The sequence below is a fragment of the Ochotona princeps genome, chromosome 14, assembly GCF_030435755.1.
Source record: "Ochotona princeps isolate mOchPri1 chromosome 14, mOchPri1.hap1, whole genome shotgun sequence".
Lineage (NCBI taxonomy): Eukaryota > Metazoa > Chordata > Mammalia > Lagomorpha > Ochotonidae > Ochotona > Ochotona princeps.
Genome location: NC_080845.1, coordinates 2,746,673 through 2,767,959, shown reverse-complemented (window position 1 = coordinate 2,767,959; position 21,287 = coordinate 2,746,673). Strand labels below are relative to the sequence as shown.

General features: G+C 56.0%; 1 protein-coding gene across 7 annotated transcripts in view; it reads left to right on the top strand.

Annotated features, from left to right (window-relative positions):
* The first annotated feature begins 3,663 nt into the window (after window positions 1-3,663).
* The window catches only part of PRRC2B (proline rich coiled-coil 2B), a 76,860-nt gene continuing 59,236 nt past the window's right edge, over window positions 3,664-21,287 (top strand). For 3 of the 7 annotated variants that reach the window (XM_058672890.1, XM_058672891.1, XM_058672888.1), the window contains exon 1: window positions 3,664-3,978. The gene's annotated coding sequence lies outside the window, so the exon portion shown is untranslated. The remainder of the gene's footprint in view (window positions 3,979-21,287) is intronic. The other 4 variants (XM_058672887.1, XM_058672889.1, XM_058672886.1 and 1 more) reach the window with 2 other exon arrangements.

Here is a 21,287-nt window from a genome sequence, read left to right as displayed (position 1 = left end):
GGTAGCTGCTTTGTCACCAGGAAGGTGACAGGGAGGGGAGAAATCGGTACATTTCTGGGGGTGCAAGGTCAGAAGCCGAGTGTTTATCTTCAGCCTGCGAGGCATCCACTTTTCTTTCTTTTTAGATTTATTTATTTTTACTGGAAAGGCGGATGTACAGAGAGAAGGAGAGATGGAGCGGGAAAGATTGTCAACCTGCTGGTTCACTCCCCAAGTGACCACAAACGACAGAGCTGAGCCGATCCAAAGCCAGGAGCTGCTTTTGGGTCTCCCACGTGGGTGCAGGGTCCCAGGGCTTTGGACCATCCTCTCCTGCTTTCCCACGTCACAAGCTGGGAGCTGGATGGGAAGTGAAGCAGCAGGGACATGGGCCAGTACCCATTTGGGATGCTGCTGTTTGAAGGTGGAGGGTTAGCCAGTGCGGCGGTCTCAAGCATTCACCTTTCAGTCACCACATGGGCAGCCCCTGCCTGTGCCACAAACTGGGCGAGACGGTGGTGGCCCACACCGTTTGTACAGGTACAAACCCCAGGGCACCCGGAGGTTGGCTCTGCTGCCGGGAGGCTCCACCAGCACTGACCCTGGGGTATGCATTTGCGCTGGTTTTAATAGATGCAGATGCACCTGACTGCTGAGCCCCGGAGTATGGGAGATGGAGCAGGTCCTCCTCTGTGAGTGAGCAGGTGGGCTTTGATCTGAGGGGGACTCAGTGCCCTCCTCACCAAGACCAGAGAGGTGGGGTGTAGGAGGACATTGTGACCGTAGAAGGTCAGTGAGCACAGGATTACAGTTGGTTGGATAATAACTGGAGAATAATTAAATGGCTACCTTTTGTATACCTGATTGGATATAATTTGCATAAGAACAGTTGAGTGGAGAGTATGTATATGAGAACACCTGGTGGAATATTCAAGACAAAAGAGTTCCAAACAAAAGCATTGATGGTTTTGTTGATGAGCTCAATACTTCCTCCCTTATCCTGTATGGCCCTCAGTGTATAAAGTCTGATGCCACTAATAAACTGCGGCTTTTGACCATCAGTCAGGGTCCACGCGTGTTATTGTTGGCTCCCTGCACCAAGTCCATCGCTGCGGGACAGCGACAGTGGGGAGTGAGCTCCAGGTGAAGCAGGCCTGTCCCCTGCTGCCTCCCTCCCCACCGCTTAACCCTTACCTAGCTGTACTGCCTGCAGGAGTCTCTAGGACCTAACCCTTCATCCTGTTGCTGTGGTAGCATGACACATCTCCAACACCACTGTCGCCGTCTTGGGACACTGGCTTCTCTCTGGAAGCTCTGGGCACAGAGGGGGAACCATTTTGGGCATTCCCCAGCTCCCAGATGTTGCCTGTGTTCCTTGGTTTGGGGTCTTGTATCACTATTTCCCTAGTAGAAATGTCATCCGGGGCTCTGGGGTGGGCCGCCGCTTGGAACGCCTGCCTCCTGATTGCAGTACTTGGGTTCAAGTCCTACTGACACTTCTGAGCTTGCTTTCTGCCGATTCTCCTGGGAAGCAGCTGCTGTCACCACAGGTATCCTGTCCCCTGACACAGCAGAGACCTAGATGGAGTCCCTGGCTCCTGGCCCAGCCTGGCCCATTCCTGGCTATGGTGGCCATTTGGGGAGTGAACCAGTGGACAGAAGATCCCTCCCACCCCGGCTCTGTTGCTATACCTTTCAAACAAATAAAAATACATTAAAAAGAAGAGATGTAGGGCCTGGAGGCGTGGCCTAGCTAAAGTTCTTTCCTTGAATGCGCACGGATCCCATATGGGTGCCTGCAGCTCTGCTTCCCATCCAACTCCCTGCTTGTGGCCTGGGAAAGAAGCTGAAGGTGGCCCAAAGCCTTGCGACCCTGCACCAGCCTGAGAGACCCAAAAGAAACTCCTGGCTCCTGGCTTTGGATTGGCTTAGCTCTGATCATTGTGGCCACCTGGGGAGTGAACCAGCAGACAGAAGATCTTTCTGTCTCTCCTCTGTAAATCTGCCTTTCCAATATAAATAAATACATCTCTCCTTTTTTTTTAAAAAAAGATTTATTTATTTTTATTACAAAGTCAGACATACAGAGAGGAGGAGAGACAGAGAGGAAGATCTTCCATCTGATGATTCACTCCCCAAGTGAGTGCAACGGCCAGTGCTGTGCTGATCCAAAGCCGGGAACCTGGAACCTCTTCTGGGTCTCCCACAGGGGTGCAGGGCCCCAAAGCCTTAGGCCATCCTCGACTGCTTTCCCAGGCCACAAACAGGGAGCTGGACGGGAAACTGAGCAGCTGGGATACGAACCAGTGTCCATGCAAGACACGTAGGAGACCGGAAGAGACTCCTGGCTCCTGACTTTGGATTGGCTCAGCCCTGGCTGTTGAGGTTACTTGGGGAGTGAACCAGCAGACAGAAGACCTTTCTGTCTCTCCTTCTCTCTGTGAATCTCTCTTTCCAACAAAAATATTTAGTCTTTTTAAAAAATGCTAACTTCCTCATTACTCCTGCTCTGACTCTGTTCCATCTGCCTCCATGTTGGGATTCCAGGGATGCAACCAACCAGTCCAGGATGATGTCTCCATCAGAAGACCTTTAAGTGAGTTACATCTGCCAAGTCCCCTTTGCCATGTAAGGTGACACATTCATCAGGCATTAGGACTGGGCCATGCCAAGCGCCAGCATTACAGAGCCGTGGGTTAAGCTTCAGCCTGCACTGTTTACATTACCCGGAGCACTGGCTTGAGTCTTGCTGCCAGCAGACCAACGACCTGGGTCCCAGTTGGGTTGGACAGCCTTACGTGTGATGACATTAAGGTCAAGGAACAAGATGGAAAATGAAGGCCAGGATTCTATCCTTGTGAAGATACATAATGAGCAAATGGAGAGTAAATCAGGCAAATTGGATTTTTTTTCTTAGACTGAGAATAATTCTGGAATGTTCTTGCATTGCTCCTGCAGGGTCTAGCCATATGGCCTTGGTCAAGCACTCTGAGGTGCTCTTGCCCCCCTCCCAGGACCCCTTTACCTGTGCACCTGCCCCAGGGCTGGCATCGACCAAGTCCCTTAACCCAGAGCGGCACCAGCAGCTGATCCAGTCTCCTGGACACAGAACCGCGAGAGGGGTGGGAGGCGATTTCTACGGCAGGCGAAAGCTCCTCTCTATCTTTTGGTCTTTGCTTTTGCGGAAAAAAAAAAAAGAGAGAAAAATCTTTTCCCCTTAATGGCCAAGCACTTGTTTAGAAGAAGGGGCTTCAGGAACTCTCTCCTCCTTTTAGCTCTGGGACTACCGACGGGGGGGTTTCTAGATCTTTTTGTTTTGCCTTTCGACCCGAAATTCTGCCTGCAATAACAGCAGGCGCTTAAAGCACCTTGCTTTGGACTCGAACAATGCACGCCCTCCGCCTCCTTCCCCTGCACACCGCCGGGCAGGCGGCGCCGCGGCGGCGAGGGGGCGGGGCGGGCTCGGGCGCGCTGGCCTTCCTCGCGCCGGCCTCTCCTCCCTGCCCCCTTCTCCGGCCGCGGCCCAGCCGTCCACCCGCCCCGCCCGCTCCTCAGCGACCCCTGCCCCCGCTCCCGGGTCCGTCCCCGGCCCGGCCCGCCCGCCCGCCTCCTCAGGCCGGTCCCCGAGGCCGCCGCTTCCCGGGCGGCGCGGCAGGGGGCGCTGCGCGGGGGCCTCGGCTGCGGGCGGCGGGCGGCGGGCGACGGCGGCGGCGGCGGGAGGAGGCGGCCGAGGAGGCGGGGGCGGCGGCAGGCGGGGGGCGGGGAGCCGAGCGCGAGAGGGAGGCGAGCGGCGAGATCCAGGCTCCGAGGCTCCTGCGAGCGAGCGAGCGAGAGAGCGAGCGACGAGCGCGCCTGGGTGGGAGCGAGCGAGCGAGCGAGCGAGCGACAAGCCGCGCCGCCGCCGCCGCCGCGCAATCCGCCGCCATCCCGCCGCCCCCGCGCCCCTCCGCCGCCCGACCGCCATCGCCCGGCCCCGTCGCGCCCGTGGAACCAGACCAGGTGGGCCGGGGGGCGCGGGGGGCGGCGCGGGCCGGGTCGGGGCCGGTGGGGGGCGGCGGGATGGCGGCGGCGGCGGCGCTAAGATGGAGGCGGCGCGGCCCGGCCGGGCTTTGTCTCCGCGGCCCGGCGGGGCTTTGTCCGCGAGCGCGGAGGGAGGAGGGCCGCGGCCCGAGGGGGGCCCCGGCGCGCTCGCCATTGTTGTGATGGCGCCGCGCGGCCGGCCGGGCGGACGGGGTGGGTCCCGAGGCCGCGGCGGGGCCTGGGCGTCGCGCGAGGCCCGGGAGAGGCCGGCGGCGGCCGAGTCGCCCCGTCTTGCCCACTGCGGGAGGTGGGGTACTGGGGGGCCTGCGCCCCGGTTCCCCGGTTGAACCCTGCAGCCGCCGCGTCGCCCAAGTTGGGGGACCCTTGCGGGCCCGGGGTGGGGGCGAGGTCAGCGACCGCCCCAGACAGCCCTCGGCCCGACTGCGGGGCCCAGAGGGTTATTTTGAAAACACTTAATGCTCGCTTGCTAAAAACGTTTAATAAACAGGATGTCGCTTGCTCGGGGCCTGCCAGATGGCTTTTTAACCCCCTTTCTCCTCTCCCAGTGATCTCTCTCTCACACACACACACACACACACACACACACACACACAGTGCAGACGGGTGGCCTGTGTGGGATGCAAAGGTACCCCCCACCCCATGTCTTTTCTCTCAATCTGGAGCTGGGGTCGCAGCCCCCCTCCGTAAAGGCATGCAGCAGCGGGGAGCAAGTGGGGGGCTGGGGCGGCTCTCAGGAGCGTGTGTCATTTGCTAAATGGCTGCCTGGGAGCTTTTCGAAGCCTTGGCTTGTAGGGCTCTGTGAAACTTTGGCTGAGATCTCCACACCTCCCCCGTGTTTGGTGTGGCTTGCAGCATGGTCTCTAGTCTCAGGTGGGGGCCCCTGGGGAACGCCCCGAGGGGGCGGGTTGGGGAGGTGTAGATCCTGCTCTGTGTCTTCCATCGGGCACACAGCTGGCACTCACTAGTTGTGCCTTGTATGGAGCTGCGCGGGTAGGAGGACGGATGTTGGTCACCGGTGCCACCCACGGAAGGAAGGAAGCAGTGCCGTGGAAGCCACAGGTCCTGGCCTCGGGTCTGGGTCAGGAAGAAAGAATTGGGGGCTCCTTTTCCATGTGGGGCTTCTGTGGGGGAGATGCGGCTGGGATAAACAGCCTTTGAAGCTTAGAGCTGGGGGTGTGGTCCTGGGTCCCCATCCCTGGCCCCTTGAAGTCCAGTTGAAGGCAGGGCTGGAGCAGTTGCCATCCTGCAGACAACAGGCAGAGGCGTGGGGAGGAGGGTGCGCAGCTGCTCTTCCTGTGGGGTGGACAGTTCTTTGGGGAGCCTCTGCTTCCAAGGGCAGGAGTGTCTGTCTCCTGTGTCCCCGAGATGGGCTGTAGTCCTCAGTGGGCCGGCTTGGACACGTCTGAGCCTGTGTCTGTGTGATGGGAATATTTAGGGCGACCTTGGGTATGTGTTGGGGACTCCCGGGAGTCTCAGGAGGTGCCGAGCAAGGTGCAGTGTGCTGTTGGTGTGGCTTCCCTGTGTCTGGGTCCTGTCTCCTAGCTCCTGGCCCTGGGTTGTGGTATCCTTGTAAAGCCCACTGCCTGGATGTCCCAAAATGGTTCGAAAGTCTGGGGAGTTCACCCAGATCTGGCTCTCTCCTGTTTGTTGAGAGACCATGGTGGGAGGACTCGGAGGCTGCAGTCTGGGCCCCCCCGGGCAGCTGTGGATTGGGCAGCACCCTGGGGCCTTGTGCTTGGACAGTGGGGGGAGAACTTGTTTGGCTTGCCCTGGCTTTCTGGGTCCCTGGCCTCACGTCACTCTTTCGCTTTTCCTTCTGCCCCCTTGGCCAATTCTTCCCATCTGACCTCATGCACCTCCTGCCAGTCTGGCCCGGGACTGCTTGGGGAAGGAGACCATGGGCTGCTCCTTCCAGTAAATTCTTTGTTTACCTGTGGAGGCTGCCTAGGCCTTGGGCCAGCGGGTGGTGGGGCCTGCCGTGCCTGGATTCCCCTGGGAGTAGTAGGCCTGGGGAAGGAAGAACCTGTCGGCCCTTGGTGAGTGGAATTTCAGGAATGGCTGGACAAGAACTGGTCCAGCCAGGCTCTGGCTGCTCTGGGCCTGCCTGTGAGGGATTATTATTATTTTTTTTTGCGAAGCCTTTCTCTTGGCCTGTTCACCCCTCCCTACCTAGCCCCTGGTGAATTCCAGTTCCCTGTTGCTTAAAGGATTGTTATCCTCTGCAGTACTTGGCGGGGGCTTCTTTTTCTCATTTTGCTTTGCACAACGTCCCGCCTCGTGCTGCTAGTGGCTGTGTGCTGGTTGCGTTGTCTCGTCATTCCACCACTTTCAATCGATTGATTGATCGGTGCCGTGTCGGTTTCTATTTCGAACAAGAGCAGGCTAGGTGGGCCAGAGCGTGGATTTCTAAATTAGATAATGAACTGCTCCTCCATCTATCTCTCTATATATATCTTATTATGGGCAGGCAGATATTAAGTAGGGCTTTTCGCTGCTGGATTTAAAAACAATGCCTTTCCTCTCGGGAAAGGAATAGTTGCCACAAGAGACATCTGTTGGCTCTGAGATCTGAAGCTCTTTTTTTTGTGGGCCTTCGCTGGTCTAGGGGAGTCTGGGGTCTGAGAGGCACACTAGGGCGCAGCCTGCAGGTAGGGCAATGAGAAAAGAAGAGGTGGTGAGGTGTCTGGGGTGACTGTGAAGGACTGTTAGTCCTGGGCTTGGTGACTTGAGCCCCGAGTCTGGGCTGAGCTTTGTTCTCTGCCACAGGCGGCTTGGTTTTCCCTGTGAGCCGTTGCCCGAGCTGGGGGTGCTGGGGGTGCGGGTGAGGTGCTGTGTGCAGCAGGAGGCCTCCAGCGGCTTCCCACATTCTCTTCCTGACTTCCTTCTGTTCGGCTCTGTAGCCAGCCAGGAGCTCAGGGCCGTGTCTGTCTGCCTCTGTCCCAAGAACTCCATGGGTCTTCCTGTTGGGTGCTGCAGAGCGGGGTTCAGGGCATCGTCCTGAGCACCCCGTTAACACACCGTTATTGACCAATGTGGTGAAAGGTCCTTTAAGTCCATTTTCCTTGTTGAAACAAGTAGTGTTTTCCCTGGGAGGGGGGAATCAGAAGAAATAAATATGAAAATAAAATATGGATTGTGTGTAATCTCTCCCTGGAGGAGATAACAGGGAAGATTCTGACGTGTGTTTGCAGTGCTGGAGCAGTACTCTATCAGGCACAGTTGGTGGTTTGCTTTTCCTCTGGGGGTAGCCATGTGTTGTGGGGTCCCCCCTCCGAGCCCTCACACTCAGGTTGCGCGTGAATGTGTGATAGGCCATGATTCGTTTCACCCTGGGACTGGACCTGGTTGGCCTGGCCCCCTGGGTCTTTGTGCGCCTTGCTGGTTGCTTCCGCCCCAGTGGAATTCCCAGTCGCTTACACGTAATGTGGGCGCTTGTCAGCAACTTGGCCTCAGGTCACTTTCTTCACGAGTCCCCAAGTGCTGATGACCACCCGAGTCTGGACAAGCCTCTTGTCTCAAATGCTTCCTGGTTCGGGAATGTGGAGGGGTGGCACCCCATTGGCATTGCTCAGAGACTCGGTGCAGTGCTGAGAGTACAAGCTGCTTCCTAGAGCGGCTTGGAGAGCCTTATCCTGGTGCTCTTGGTGGCGCTTCCCTGGCCCTATTGCTTTTCTTCAGAGCACCTTTCAGAATTGGTAAACACAGCTGCTGCTTTTTTTTTAAGATTTCCCTATTTATTTAGAAAGTTACACAGAAAGAGACATACACACAGGTTTCCTGTCTGCTGGTTCACTCCCCAAATCCCTGTAAGTGCAGGGGTTGAGTGAGGCAGAAGGCAGGAGCCTGGCAGTCCTTCTGGACATGCTATTGTAGGTTTCAAGGGATCTCCCTTTGCCTTCCCAGGTGCATTAGCAGGGAGCTGGATCGGAAGTGGAGCAGTTGGGATTCACATTGGTTCCCTTGTGGGATGCTGGCCTCACAAGTGGAGTCTTAACTTGCTGTGCTACAGCACGGCTAAATTTGAAAGAGTTACAGGACGAGACAGAGCTCTTCTGTGGACCGGTTCACTCCCAGTGGCTGCAGCGAGCCAGAAACCAGCAGTTCCTTTTGGTCTCCCCCTGTGTGCAGGGGCTCACACACCTGGTCTTCGCTGCTTCTTCCAGGCCGTTAGGGGAGCTGGATGGCAAGTGGAGCAGTCCGCACTCAGGCGCTGCCCATTCGGCTGTGCTGGTGTTACAGGCCGTGCCTTTGCTTGATGCACCACTAAATGACTGCCCCTTTTTAAGGCTGAAGAATACCCACCGTATGTATAGTTCAGCTTCTGTTTAAATAGTCTTCTGTCAAGAGACGCCATATATAAGGGTTTTATATGTGGAGTCTTTTCCCTTGGTGGAGGGAGGGAGGTAGCAGGAGGCAGAACATTGATTCCTGTCTCTTGCCGTGTGCACAGTGGGCATCCTGAGAGCCGCGTGGGTAGACAGCGCTCCTGTGTTAGAGGGGCCTCGACTCCCCTGAGAAGGCAAGCCCAGTTCAGGCCGGCTATGGGGGTCAGGGAAAGGCGTTCTGGGAGAATCTTAGTGTGAACCTGGAATAGTAAGAATGTGTTTCTGTATTGAAATGAGAATTGTGTGGCCCCCAGGACAGTTCGTGGGTCAGTCTGCTTTCCAGAGGACAGAGGTCCCTGGAACATGGACACGGAGCAAGTCCCAGCTGGCCGCGAGAAGGGCAAGGACTGAGCCGGCGTTCCCAGCATGCCTTGGGTTCCTGTCTTTGTCCAGGGCCTTGGGGTGGGTGGCTGCAGGACCTGCTGGGAGAGCACTGTACACAGTGCGGTGTCTCAGCAGGGGGTGTTTGCGTGCAGTCCAGAGCTTACAGAGCAGCTCTGTTGCAGGCCTCCTTGGGAGGGCCCTGTCCGGGGCCAAATGTTGGGAAAGGGCTGGGGAGAGCAGAGCTGGTTCTTAGACGCTATGGGGAATCTTCTGGTGGTTTTCCATTGATAGAAATGGAAATATAAAAGATGCACGTGCTCAGGAAACCAAGGCAGAGCAAGCTGCATAGGGCCAGGGCGCTCCTGGCCTGCCCCCTCAGGTCCTGCCCACTGTGCCCGTCCTTCCAGACCCTGCAGGGCCACGGAAATGCGGCCTCCTGGAGGTGGGTGTCTGAGGCAGCAGAAGTGGAACTTGCTTTCCAAACATGTCATAACCGTTTTCTGTACTGTTTATTAGGGCTTGACAAATACGCAGGCGTATAGAGACAAGAGCAAAAGGGCTCCTGTGGCCCTGTATTCCCAGTAGACTTTGTAAACATAGCTAATTGGAAAATTCAGGCTGTGTAGAAAAAGTATAAGGTACAGGCTTGTGCCCAGTCCCTCTGTGGGGAAACTGTTTTGTGATTCCTCCCAGAAAAAGAACCACGTTTTCCACATACACATATTTGTGTTCATGGGACCTGGTGGCCGATGTCTGGAGCGTTCTGTCACAGCACACACAGATGGATGACATCGCTATTTTAGCAACTGGATGGTGTTTTGTGAATATGCTTGGGTTTATGCTGACTCTAACTGGTGGACATTTGGTTATTGGGCATTTTGGGATATTACATAATTTTGGTAAGGTTGTCAAATTTCTGTGGAAAAGGGCGCAGTTTGTGCATAATGGTGTATGCAGTGCAAGCTCTTGAGGTTGAGTAATGTTTTTGTAGGAGTTCTAAGTTTTTCAAAGATTTATCAGCTTATGGCTAATATTGTTATGAGCTTTTTAAAAGATTTTTGTTGTTGTTTTTTTTAATTGGAGAGGCAGATTTACAGAGAGAAGGAGAGACAGAAAGATCTTTGTTCTCTGGTTCCCTCCTCAGTGGCTGCAATGGCTGTAGCTGAGCTGATCTGAAGCCAGGAGGCAAGAGCTTCTTCTGGGTCTCCCATGTGGGTGCAGGGTCCCAAGGCTCTCCCAGGGTACAGGCAGGGAGCTGGATGAGGAGTGAGGCAGCCAGCACATGAACCAGCACCATATGGGATCCCAGTGTGTGCAAGGCAAGGATGTAGCTATTAGGCCATCATGCTGGACCCTAGAAGCTTTTTATTATTGCTATTATTTATATACATAATTGTGAGAGTTTCAGAGAGGTCCTGCATCCTCTGGCTCCCCATTGATGTGGCCACAGTAGCCGGGGCTGAGCCTGACTTAAGCCAGGACTTCTTTCTGGTCTCCACATGGATGTGAGGGGCCCACGCACTTGTGTCATCTCCTGGTTTTCTCTGGCCATCAGCAAGGGACGGAGCAACCGGGACTGGGGTCTGTGTCTGTGGGTTGCCTGTGTGCGTCCCCTGGGTAGTGTTTCTGAGCCTGGAAGTCCCCTGTTGAGGTCATTTTTGAGTGTGTGCTTTCCCAGTTAGTCTTTGAGGCTTGCGGTAGTCATTGCAGGCTGTCCGAAAAACAGCAGCTCTCTGTTCCCGGGGTTTCCAGGTAGCCCCTGGGGTGAAGGCCGCTGTGGGGATGCCAGGGCCATGGCGGGGAGACGCCCAGGTTGCCAAGCCTAGCTTGGCATTTTTGTCAGTTACAGTGTGTCCTGGCAGCTGATGCCACTGCAGAAATGTGACCTCCTTCACTCAGAGCTCTGCCAGCACCCAGGAAGTTGGTGAGTGTCGCACGCCCCTTTCTTTGCTGCTGGCGTTTCTTCCTGGTGCATTGGACTTGGTCTGGAGGCTGCGTGGCTTCCTGGCCCTTGGTGGTGACGGCAGTGTGCAGTTGCTTAGTTCCTTCAGCCTTTAGGCCTCGGGGCTGCAACTTTCCCTTCTAGATTTTTCAGGAGATCACAGCTGGCGAGCAGGTGCGGCAGCTGTAGAAATGGCACACGTTGAAGCACATGGGTGGTATTTCATCAGCCAGTTGGGAAGGACAAGTACCCAGAGCAGCTCTGGCCCCTTGGGGTACTGTTGTTAGCTTCGAGCTCCTTCTGTGGGGAGTTGACCAGGAGAGTCAGCGGTGCCTTGCCCCTGCCCTGCTGTTCCTTATGATGGACAGGCATCAGCAGACACCTTGGCAAGTGTTGGAGCCAGGTTCCAGCACTTCCGAGCTGAGTGACCAAGGGCTGGGGTTTTGAGTGTTAATTCAGAGGACTGAGGCAGCCAGCTCTCTCAGCAGCCCTATGCCTGGTTCCTGTAGCCAGTGTCCCAGGGCCTGGGGATTGGAGTAGGCGAGCTCTGCTGGATAGTGTGTGCCAAACTCTGTGCTGCCTGCTAAGGACAACTCGGAGCAGGGAGCCGGCGAGTGCCCTCAGCGCCAGGAGCTCGGACACCCACAGCAGCTGGGCCCTTTCCCCGGGTGGGTCCTGGGAGCCCTTCTGTGCTTCCTGCCTCCAGGGTTGATGCCAGTGCAGGCATGGTTTCCAGCTGGTGCGCATTGGACCCCCACTGCTGCTCCTGGCTCTGTCCCTCCTGCTCTTGGAGAGCAGGTGTCCAGGGTCCTGAAAGGAGCAGGGTAGGTGTTGCGGTGGCGTGTGGGGAGACTGTGGCTTAGCCACCTGGGCTCCTTTACTGTGGAACCTGGGAAATGGGCTTCCCCCGTCGGGCCTGTTTCTTTGTCTGCCAAGTGGGACTGGGACCTGGGGCAGAGTAGAGTATGAAAGTGCCCCCAGCCTGCTGCCCGTAGGAGATGACTGCTGAATGGAGACAGTCTTAGGAATTGCCAGCCTGAACTGAGCCTGAGAGTGGGGAGGTGTTTATCAACAGGCCCTCAAGGGAGCAGGGTGAGGAGGAGCATTCAACTGTGGCTCCTGGGCAGTATCTTGGCAGCCCTGTGCTTCGTGTGTGATGGGGGGAGGACTTTGTAGCTGTGTGTGTAGCCTGGATGGGGCCAGCCTTGGGATGGGCAGTGCGGTGGTATTGGCCAGAGGTAGGGAGGTTGAGGAGTAGGGGCCGGGTGGGCTGTGATGGACCCTGTGGTGTGCCTGAGTCTGGAGTGTGTTGGGGGAGTCAGGGTATGGGGGGTGGGGTGGGAGAGTTTGAGCAGAGTTCTTCGTCAGGGTCTTGTGGTGGGGAATGAAGATAGCGTGTCGCTGGGGCATGCCCCTAAAGGCCCCAACCGGGAAGCTTTGTTCTTGCAGACCTAATCCTGCATCTAAACCCGTGGCCCGGGTTTCTGTAGCCTTTGAGTCTTGGAGTAGAAATGGCCTGTGAGTTGTCGGAAATCCTCAACCCCTCCCCAAGCTTCAATATCTTTAGATTTATTTTCCTCAAAGAGGACGTGGCTTGTGGGGGCTGCTCTGTTGACTGTCCTGTGACCAAATGCTGCATGGGGCTCAGCTCTGAGCTGAAGTGGTGGGGTGAGAGAAAGTGCAGTGTGACCTTGGTTTGTCCTTCATCCTCTTACCCGGCCTGGAGGGACAGTAACCTTCATTCATTTGTGACAGGATCCAGCCAATCCCCTGGCCGCACCGGCTAGCTGGTAGAAGTGGTTCGATGCTGAGGGTACCCTCAGGTCTGCTCAGGACAGCCCCCTGCTCTTCGCCCCCCCCACCCCAGCAGGCCCCGTGGAGTGGGGTGCTCGGAGGGCACAGTGCTCTGAGCAGGCTGCTCCTGACCGAGGGAGTCTGACCGGGAACAGTCAGGGCTGGTGGAACCAGTTACCAGTCTCTTCCTCACCTTTCTGCCCTTTGGGCGCATTGGACATGAACCGGCTCTTCTGTCAGATCCAAATGTCAAAGCACTGGAGTGTTGGTGGGAGCACAGTGTGGCGTGTCTATAGGGCAGTGGTGACCTGCGTACCACTGTGTGAAGGGAAGACGCCGAGCTGCAGCCCAGGCAAAGGATGCTCACAGTGAAGCAGGTTGGGGGCCACGGCGCTGCTGTGCGTCTGTGCAGCGTGGAGTTCCGTGGTGTGATGGAGAGGTGACCTCCGAGTCGGCTTGATGAGTGTTGGACCTGGACTGATTTGCATGTTGGTAACATGTACTGGCCACACCTGTAGGCAGTGGTTGGAAGGTGCCTCAGGTGGATTTCCAAGCTGATGTACGTCTGGGCAGGGCCTGGAAAGGCAGCCCTTGTGCTTCTGCTGGCACGCGCTCAGGCTGATCAGACTGACCCGTGCAGAGCATGTGGCTTGGTGCTGGAGCCAGCAGGGTTCACTTGCAGACAACGTGTTCAGCTGCTGGTCCCTGGTCGGGTGTTACTGAGTCTGTGCCAGTGCCTTTGTAGGCCCCACCAAGACCAGGCTTACCACAGGCCTCAGAGTCCTGGCAGAGTCCCAGAGTGCTGTGGGCATAGGGGGTCATTCCCTGGTGCCAACAGCATGCACCTTGGGGCAGGTGTCGTCTTGTAGTGCCCCTTGAGTGCCCAGTACTTCCTGAGTAGACCAGACTGTCCTCTTGACTCAGGTTCAAGTGTTTTTCCGTTTTCTAACTCAGTGATCATGACCTTGGCCAGTCGTTTAGCCTTGCTGAGCTATGGCTCTTCACACCCAATTTCTGCATTCCTACTTCCTTTGTTTGAATGGTGTAGGTGGACTGGCTTACTTTCCAGGGGCTGCGCTGGAGCTGTCCTCTGCTGCCTTCCCAGGCGCGTCTGCAGGGAGCCCGATGGGGAGCGGAGCGGCTGCAGCTCGGGGTCCCAGCAGCTTGCTGTGCCACAATTCCAGCCCCAAGCCGTGCTATCCTTGTGTGTGAAATGGAGTACTGATACATTTCTTTCAGTGGCTTATTCATATTTAATTTCTTGTTCGAGGACTAATTTTGTAAAAAAAAAAAAAAAAAAAGATTTATTTTATATTTATTTTTGCTGGAAAGGAAGATCTACAGGAGGAGGAAATAGAGGAAGATCTTCCGTCCTCAAGTTCTCTCCCCAGGTGGCCACAATGGCTGAGCTGAGCCAGTCTGAAGCCAGGAGCCAGCAGCTTCTTCCTGGTTTCTCACACGAGTGCATGATCCCAAGGTTTTGGACTGTTCTCCATTGCTTTCCCAGGTCACAAGTAGGGAGCTGGAAGGGAAGTGGAGCAGCCGGGACTGGAACCAAAGCCCATATGGGATCTTGGCACATGCAAAGTGATTGAGCCACTAGGCTTTTGCATTGGGCCCAAGAGGACCCTAATTTTGAAATTCAGTTTCATTGAAAGATTTAAACTACTTTTGTGGGGTATTTTTGTTGTTGTTGTCTTTTTTCCCTTCACATAAGATTTTTTTCTACCTCCTTAGGTTAAAATGCTTAGTTTACTTCTCTGTTAAGAATCTGAGATTTCACTTAAATACAAATTTATCTTTGTTTTCAGAGGTTTTTTTTTTTTTTTCTTATTTGTGCTATTTTCCTTAGTATTCTGATTCTTCGATTCAGAAGCTTTTGTGTTACAGAGAAGCGTACTTTTTGTGGCCGTTGGGCCCTTTCTGGTTGGCTCTGGCGGCGGCTGGTTGTGCCGCGCTGTCACGGCATGTCTGCCGTCCAGACCTGCGGCTGTGCGGTGGCTGCTGGTCCTTGACCAGGTTGTCTGTCAACGGGCTTCATCTGCCGACCTACAGAGTTTTTTTTCCTCAAGTTTTGCTTTTGATAATTTTAGGTCTGTGTCAGTTACATTTTCATTGTAAATTAGGCTTCCCAACCCTCAAAGCCGTGTTCTGTTTTGCCTTTTCTTTTTTTTTTTTAAGATTTTATTTATTTTATTACAGTCAGATATACAGAGAGGAGGAGAGACAGAGAGGAAGATCTTCCGTCCGATGATTCACTCCCCAAGTGAGCCGCAACGGGCCGGTGCGCGCCAATCCGAAGCCGGGAACCAGGAACCTCCTCTGGGTCTCCCACGCGGGTGCAGTGTCCCAATGCATTGGGCCGTCCTCGACTGCTTTCCCAGGCCACAAGCAGGGAGCTGGATGGGAAGTGGAGCTGCCGGGATTAGAACCGGCGCCCATATGGGATCCCGGGGCATTCAAGGCGAGGACTTTAGCTGCTAGGCCACGCCGCCGGGCCCCTGTTTTGCCTTTTCTGTACTGCTTCCTCTGTTGGCCATCACACTGGTGGGTGTCATCCGTGGGGTGTTGTCGTTCAGGTGTGAGAATGTTTATCCACGTTAGTAGTGGACACTTGTAGCTTCTGTCTGTGGGGTGCTCCTGGAGAAGGCTGCCTGTTAGCATGTCTAGGACGCAGTTGGCAGGTCCAGGGTGGGTCCTGGCCTGTGGCTGCCCCTCCACACTTGCCACGTGTGGGTGTGGCCTCTGCACTGACTGGCCAGCTCTTGGCCTTGCAGAGCCGCTGCCTCTCCCCAGGGGGATCCCCAGGTGCCAGGGCGCGCCCAAGGCCAGGCATAGTCAGACACTGCTGAAGGAGGGACCTTAGCGCGTGGCAGGACTGATCAGAGCAGCCCGGGGCACATGGGCTGGACGGGTGGAGCAGTCGGCCTGCACAATGGCGGAGCTGTCACGGGGCCTTTCCAGGGAAGGCGCTAGGGAAAGCTAGGTTCTCTTTATGATGGAAGGCATATGTTCTGCCACAGATCACTGCCAAGAATCAGCTTTAGGCTGGTTATAGATTGCAACTTGAAAGGTGAGATACTAAGTAGCAGAGAAAGCCTGAGAATGTCTTCATAATTCTGGGGAAATGGAGTCGCTTTGAATATGGCGCAGTACTAACCAGGTGGGAAAATGGAGAGACAGAAGTGTGTGACAGCACACGGCTTGTTTTTGTTTTTTTCTTTTTTGGTTTTTCTTTAGGATTTATTTACTTTTTTATTGGAAAGTAAGATTTACAGAGGGGAGGAGAGACAAAGATCTTCTGTCCGTTGATTCATGGCTACTGTGGTCAAAGCTGAGTTCGTCTGAAGCCAGGATCCCAGAGCTGCTTCCGGATCTCCCACGTGGGTGCAGGGTCCCAAGGCTTTGGGCCACCCTCGACTGCTTTCCCAGGCCACAAGCAGGGAGCTGGATGGGAAGTGGGGCTGCTGGGATTAGAACCGGCGCCCATATGGGATCCTGGTGGATGCAAGGCGAGAATTTAGCGCTAGGCTATTATTGTGCCAGGCCCTCTATTACGTATCCTGCTTTCTTAACATTTTGTTTTATGAGAGTTGGAGAGACAGACAATGTTTCTGCTGGTTCACTCCACAAATGGCCACAGTGGCCAGGGCAGGACCAGCTCAAAGCTGAGACCTGTGGGTGCAGAGGCCTGAGGCCTGAGGCCCTGCTCTGCTGCTTTTCCAGGCCTTTCCCAGGGAGCTGCGGGGACTTGCAGCGGCGTCCATATGGATGCCAGTCCGCAGCAGGGAGGCCCAGTCTTTTCTTGTTGAGTCCTAAGGGTAGGTTTTCTTCTCTGGGGCCCCCCTCACTGCACCCCCAGAGCACTCGCCCTGGTGTTGGAAAGCAGTGCGGTCGGCCTGTTGGCCACCCTCCTCTGAGACCACTGGGAGAGGTTCCAGGGTTTGCCCGTCTAGTCTCCCCTCTCCCATCCCCTGTAGTCTTCCATCCTAGCTCGGTCTCGTGGGGGTTGTGCCTTTGGGGGAGGAGATGTGACATGGCTGCCATGGCTCCCGCTTGTCACTGCTGCTTCTCCATCTGCCCTTTCACCCCAGACCTTTTATTTTTTGAAGTTTGTAATTTTCTTTTTGGCATGTTCACGTAGTTGAGCGGGCTGCATGCCTGTGGGGGCCTGTGGGCAGGGTGGGAGGCTCAGGGATGGAGGGAAGCTGGTGGGACACGAGTTGACGATTTTCTCTCTGTCAGAGGGACCAGCCCCGGGGCTGGGGAGATCCCCCCCAGACCTCTTGAGGGGGTTGAGAGGCCAGAGGGGGCTTCGCTCCTTGAGCTGCTTTAGGTTCCTGGCTTCCTGAGTGGCTCTGTTCCCATCCAGTCTTTCTGTTAGCGCTGGTGGTGTGTGCGGAGAGGCAGCCGCTGCCCGAGAGGGAATTTGGCCTGTGGGCCACGTGTGCCCTGCGAGGCCCATTAGTTAGTTCCCCTTGGTCGGATGGGAGTCCACAGAGGCGGTGGGCTGCCACCTGCTGCCCTCAGTTCTGCCCCTGTGGCTGGTTCCAGCAGGGAGGTTTTAAGTGGCTTTCGGGAAGATGTCGGGAAAGCGGGGAGCGATACTTTATCTTGGGCCAGACTGGCCTCCTTCTGCCCTGCTCTCTGCCCTGATTCTGGCCCACTGCGGAAGGTGTCTTTCCTATGGGTATCAACTGTGAACGGTGGCTTCTGGGCTGCCTGGGATGGCTTCCTCTGGGTGCCCAGGCTCCCGACAGCTGCCAGCTCCCGAGCCTCCCTGGGTGTTGTGTTCGTCACTTCCTTCAGCAGCACTGTCTGCTTGGAATCTGTAGGCAGTGTCTGAAGACCTTGTCAAACTCCTTGGAAAAGGGAGTGAAAGTAGAGAAGCAAGTAGCACGGAGGGGCGGGCCCGTGGTGTTGCTGTGGGGCAGCACCCCAGGGTGGGCGCCTGCTGGGGGGGCTCTCCGGCATAGGGGATGTGATGGAACACAAGCTTGCGGGGCTGGGATTGTGTACAGTCGTGTTTAGTAGCCACACTTAAAGCCCTGGCCTGAGAAACCCTAAAACTGGGGCACTTTAGTATTGTTTAAAATGTAGTCACAGCCAAGTGTTTATCTCCAGAGAGTTGTCTGAAAATTAAAGTGTATGTGTCTTCTGAGAATTAATTAAAGGGTCCACCCCCAGAGCTGAAAGGCTGCTCTCTGCCTCAGTGACCTGACGTGGTGACAGCCCCACGTGGGGACAGGATCCTGGCACTCTGTGCAGCCCCGCGTGGGGATGGGATCCTGGCACCCTGCGGAGCAATTAGAGGCCAGCTGCTGCGTGTGCCCAGCACCGCACGGCCCTGTTGGCAGACTGGAGGCTTTGCTGGTGCAGGGGAGCCAGGAGAGAAGAGTAGGATGAGGGTGGGAGAGGAAGACTTGGGCGGGCACCTTGGGGATAGCCCCCTGAGGCCGAGCTCCGGGTTAGGAACTCATTTCTTCCTTACACAAAGGGCAGAAAAGAGGATGAGTGCTGTGCGTTCTGAGGTAACTGGTGAGGCAGGTCTGTGTCACAGACTGGGGGACAGAACGCACACTGCTGTCAGAGAGGGGCTTGGAGTGGGGATGAGACTGGGTGGTGCTGGGGATGCATTGTGCGGATCCTGGCGCCATGGGCTTGCATGCGAGGAGTGTGAGCTGTGACTCTGGCCCAGGGGGTTGAGGAGTAGGTGACCCTGAGGGGCATGCAGACCAAGTGGGAGAGAGCAAGGGTGGGCTGGTACCCCGCCCTGGGCCTGGGGGCTTACTGGGGCTTTCTTTGGCCTCCTACGGAGCTGTCTTGGAAGAGAGGGCCGCCCTGTTTTGGAAGAAGCTGGTGGGCACTGGCACGTCACATGCCTCTCTTGGACCTGATTTGCAGTCTCGCATTGGAGTGGTCTGTGCTGTGCTTTGTAGGTGCAGTGACTGGCCAGCTTCCCCCTCGCCCTCCCAGATGGGCCAGCTCCTGATTCCTGGAGTGGAGAGTCTGTGGCCTGTGGCGTTTTTGTTTTTGTTTTTTTTAATTGGAAAGTCAGATTTACAGAGAGAAAGATCTTCCACCCACTGGTTCACGCCCATGTGGCCACAACGTCCAGAGCTGAGCCAATTCGAAGCCAGGAGCCAGGAGCTTCTTCTCGATCTCCCACGTGGGTGCAGGGTCCCAAGGCTTTGGGCCGTCCTTTACTACTTGGCCACAGCAGGAAACTGGATGGGAAGCTGGGCTGCTGGGACCGAACCAGTGCCCGTATGGGATCCTGGCACATTGCAAGCTGAGGATTTAGCTGCTGGGTTGCTGTGCAGGGCCCTCTGTGGCTTTTTTTTTCCAAAGATTTATTTATTTCACTACAGTCAGATATACAGAGAGAAGGAGAGACAGAGAGAAGATCTTCTGTCCGATGATTCACTCCCCAAGTGAGCCACAACGGACCAGTGTGCGCCGATCCGAAGCTGGGAACCAGGAACCTCTTCCGGGTCTCCCACGCGGGTGCAGGGTCCCAATGCATTGGGCTGTCCTCCGCTGCTTTCCCAGGCCACAAGCAGGGAGCTGGATGGGAAGTGGAGCTGCCGGGATTAGAACCAGTGCCCATATGGGATCCCTGGGCGTTGACTTAAGCTGCTAGGCCACGCCGCCGGGCCCCCTCTGTGGCTTTTTGAAAGCTGCCCTGTGTGTTTGACTGCTGGGCTGTTGTGCAAGTCAGAAGTCTCCCTTATAGGACCCAGCTAGGCCCACAGCTGTGCCCACGCCTGCCTGCTGCCCCTTGGATAGGTGACTGTTGAATTCATCTTGTTTTTATACTGTAGGTCAGAGATTAGCAAAGTGCTGTCCCAGTTCTGGCCTGCTTCCTATTTAGTGAAGTTTTTGGGTTTGTTTTTTTTTTTTTTTTTTAGATTTATTAATTTTTATTGGAAAGTCAGATATACAGAGAAGAGGAGAGACAGAGAGGAGGATCTTCCGTCCGATGATTCTTTCATCTGATAATTCACTCCCCAAGTGACTGCAGTGGCCGGTGCTGCGCCGATCTGAAGCCAGGAGCCAGGAACCTCCTCCACGGCTTTGGGCCATCCTTGACTGCTTTCCCAGGCCACAAGCAGGGAGCTGGATGGGAAATGGAGCTGCTGGGATTAGAACCGACACCCATATGGGATCCCGGCGGGTTCAGGGCTGGAACTTTAGCCGCTAGGCCACGCCACAGGGCCCGAGTGAAGTTTTATTGAAACAAGCTGTATTCCCTTGTGTATCACCTGCGATTACTCTCATGATGCATTGGCAGTGCTGAGCAGCTGGAACAGAGACTTCATGGTCCACAAAGCCAGATGGTACTTATTGTCTAGCCTCTGCTCCTGAAGTTCGGGGGGCCCATAGGGGCACACCCATGGGTCAGTGAGCAGGTGTGCTCGTGTTGGGAGGGTGTGTCTCCTTAGTCATGCAACTGGATGTCCTGGTGATGAGAGAGTCCCGCCAGGGTTGGTCCAGCCTACCAGTTTCCATTTGTGATGCTGGTTTTTGGGGTGTCATGACTAGAGGTGGGGTCTGATTTCTTCTGTGCAGAAGACTGTAGGTCCTTCCTGCCCACAACCACAGCACTTAGGCCAGATTCACCCTGTGTCCTGCGCTGGGCTTGTGGTGTGAGGCTGTGCTGGACATAGTAGGTTCCTCTCTAAGTCAGTGACTGAAGGAACTTTCTGCCACCAAGTGAGTGTCCCAAGGTGTGCGAGGGGGAGGACCAAGGGTAGCAGATGCCATGGGGGGCTGCTCTCATTGGCTCCTGTGCTTTGATGCGTTCATCTTGGCTGGAGCTCTGGTCCTTGGAGGTGTGGCATGACGGTGCCAAAGTCAGTGGAGGTGTGGTGTGACAACGGCACCACGATCTGTGGAGGTGTGGCGTGACAACGGCACCACGATCTGTGGAGGTGTGACGTGACAACGGCGCCACGGTCTGTGGAGGTGTGGCGTGACAGTGCCATGGTCTGTGGAGGTGTGGCGTGACAACGGCGCCACGGTCTGTGGAGGTGTGGCGTGACAGTGCCATGGTCTGTGGAGGTGTGGCGTGACAGTGCCATGGTCTGTGGAGGTGTGGCGTGACAACGGCGCCACGGTCTGTGGAGGTGTGGCGTGACAACGGCACCACGGTCTGTGGAGGTGTGGCGTGACAACGGCGCCACGGTCTGTGGAGGTGTGACGTGACAACGGCGCCACGGTCTGTGGAGGTGTGGCGTGACAGTGCCATGGTCTGTGGAGGTGTGGCGTGACAACGGCGCCACGGTCTGTGGAGGTGTGGCGTGACAACGGCACCACGGTCTGTGGAGGTGTGGCGTGACAACGGCGCCACGGTCTGTGGAGGTGTGGCGTGACAGTGCCATGGTCTGTGGAGGTGTGGCGTGACAACGGCGCCACGGTCTGTGGAGGTGTGGCGTGACAACGGTGCCACGGTCTGTGGAGGTGTGGCGTGACAGTGCCACGGTCTGTATGGGCCAGAACACAGCTGTTGAACCTGGCATGCGTGTTGGCAGCCCTGACTGGCAGTCTCTCCTCTAAGCAGTGGTGTCTGGGCGTGTAGGCTGCAGTCTGGACTCCAGGGCTGGCTCCAGCACCTGGTGGCCTTGTGACCCTGGACAAGTTACTTGCCTGTCCTGACTCAGAATGTGTGGTGTTGGGGAGCTGAGGGCATGGGGTGTTTAGCAGGGTGCCGCTGCTCAGCAGTGCTAGTGGCCATAGCCCCGGGTGTGCAGCTGTGGCGGTTCCCAGATGGTCTGCTCAGGCACCTGACGCTGGCTGCTAGCCAAGTGTCAAGTGAAATG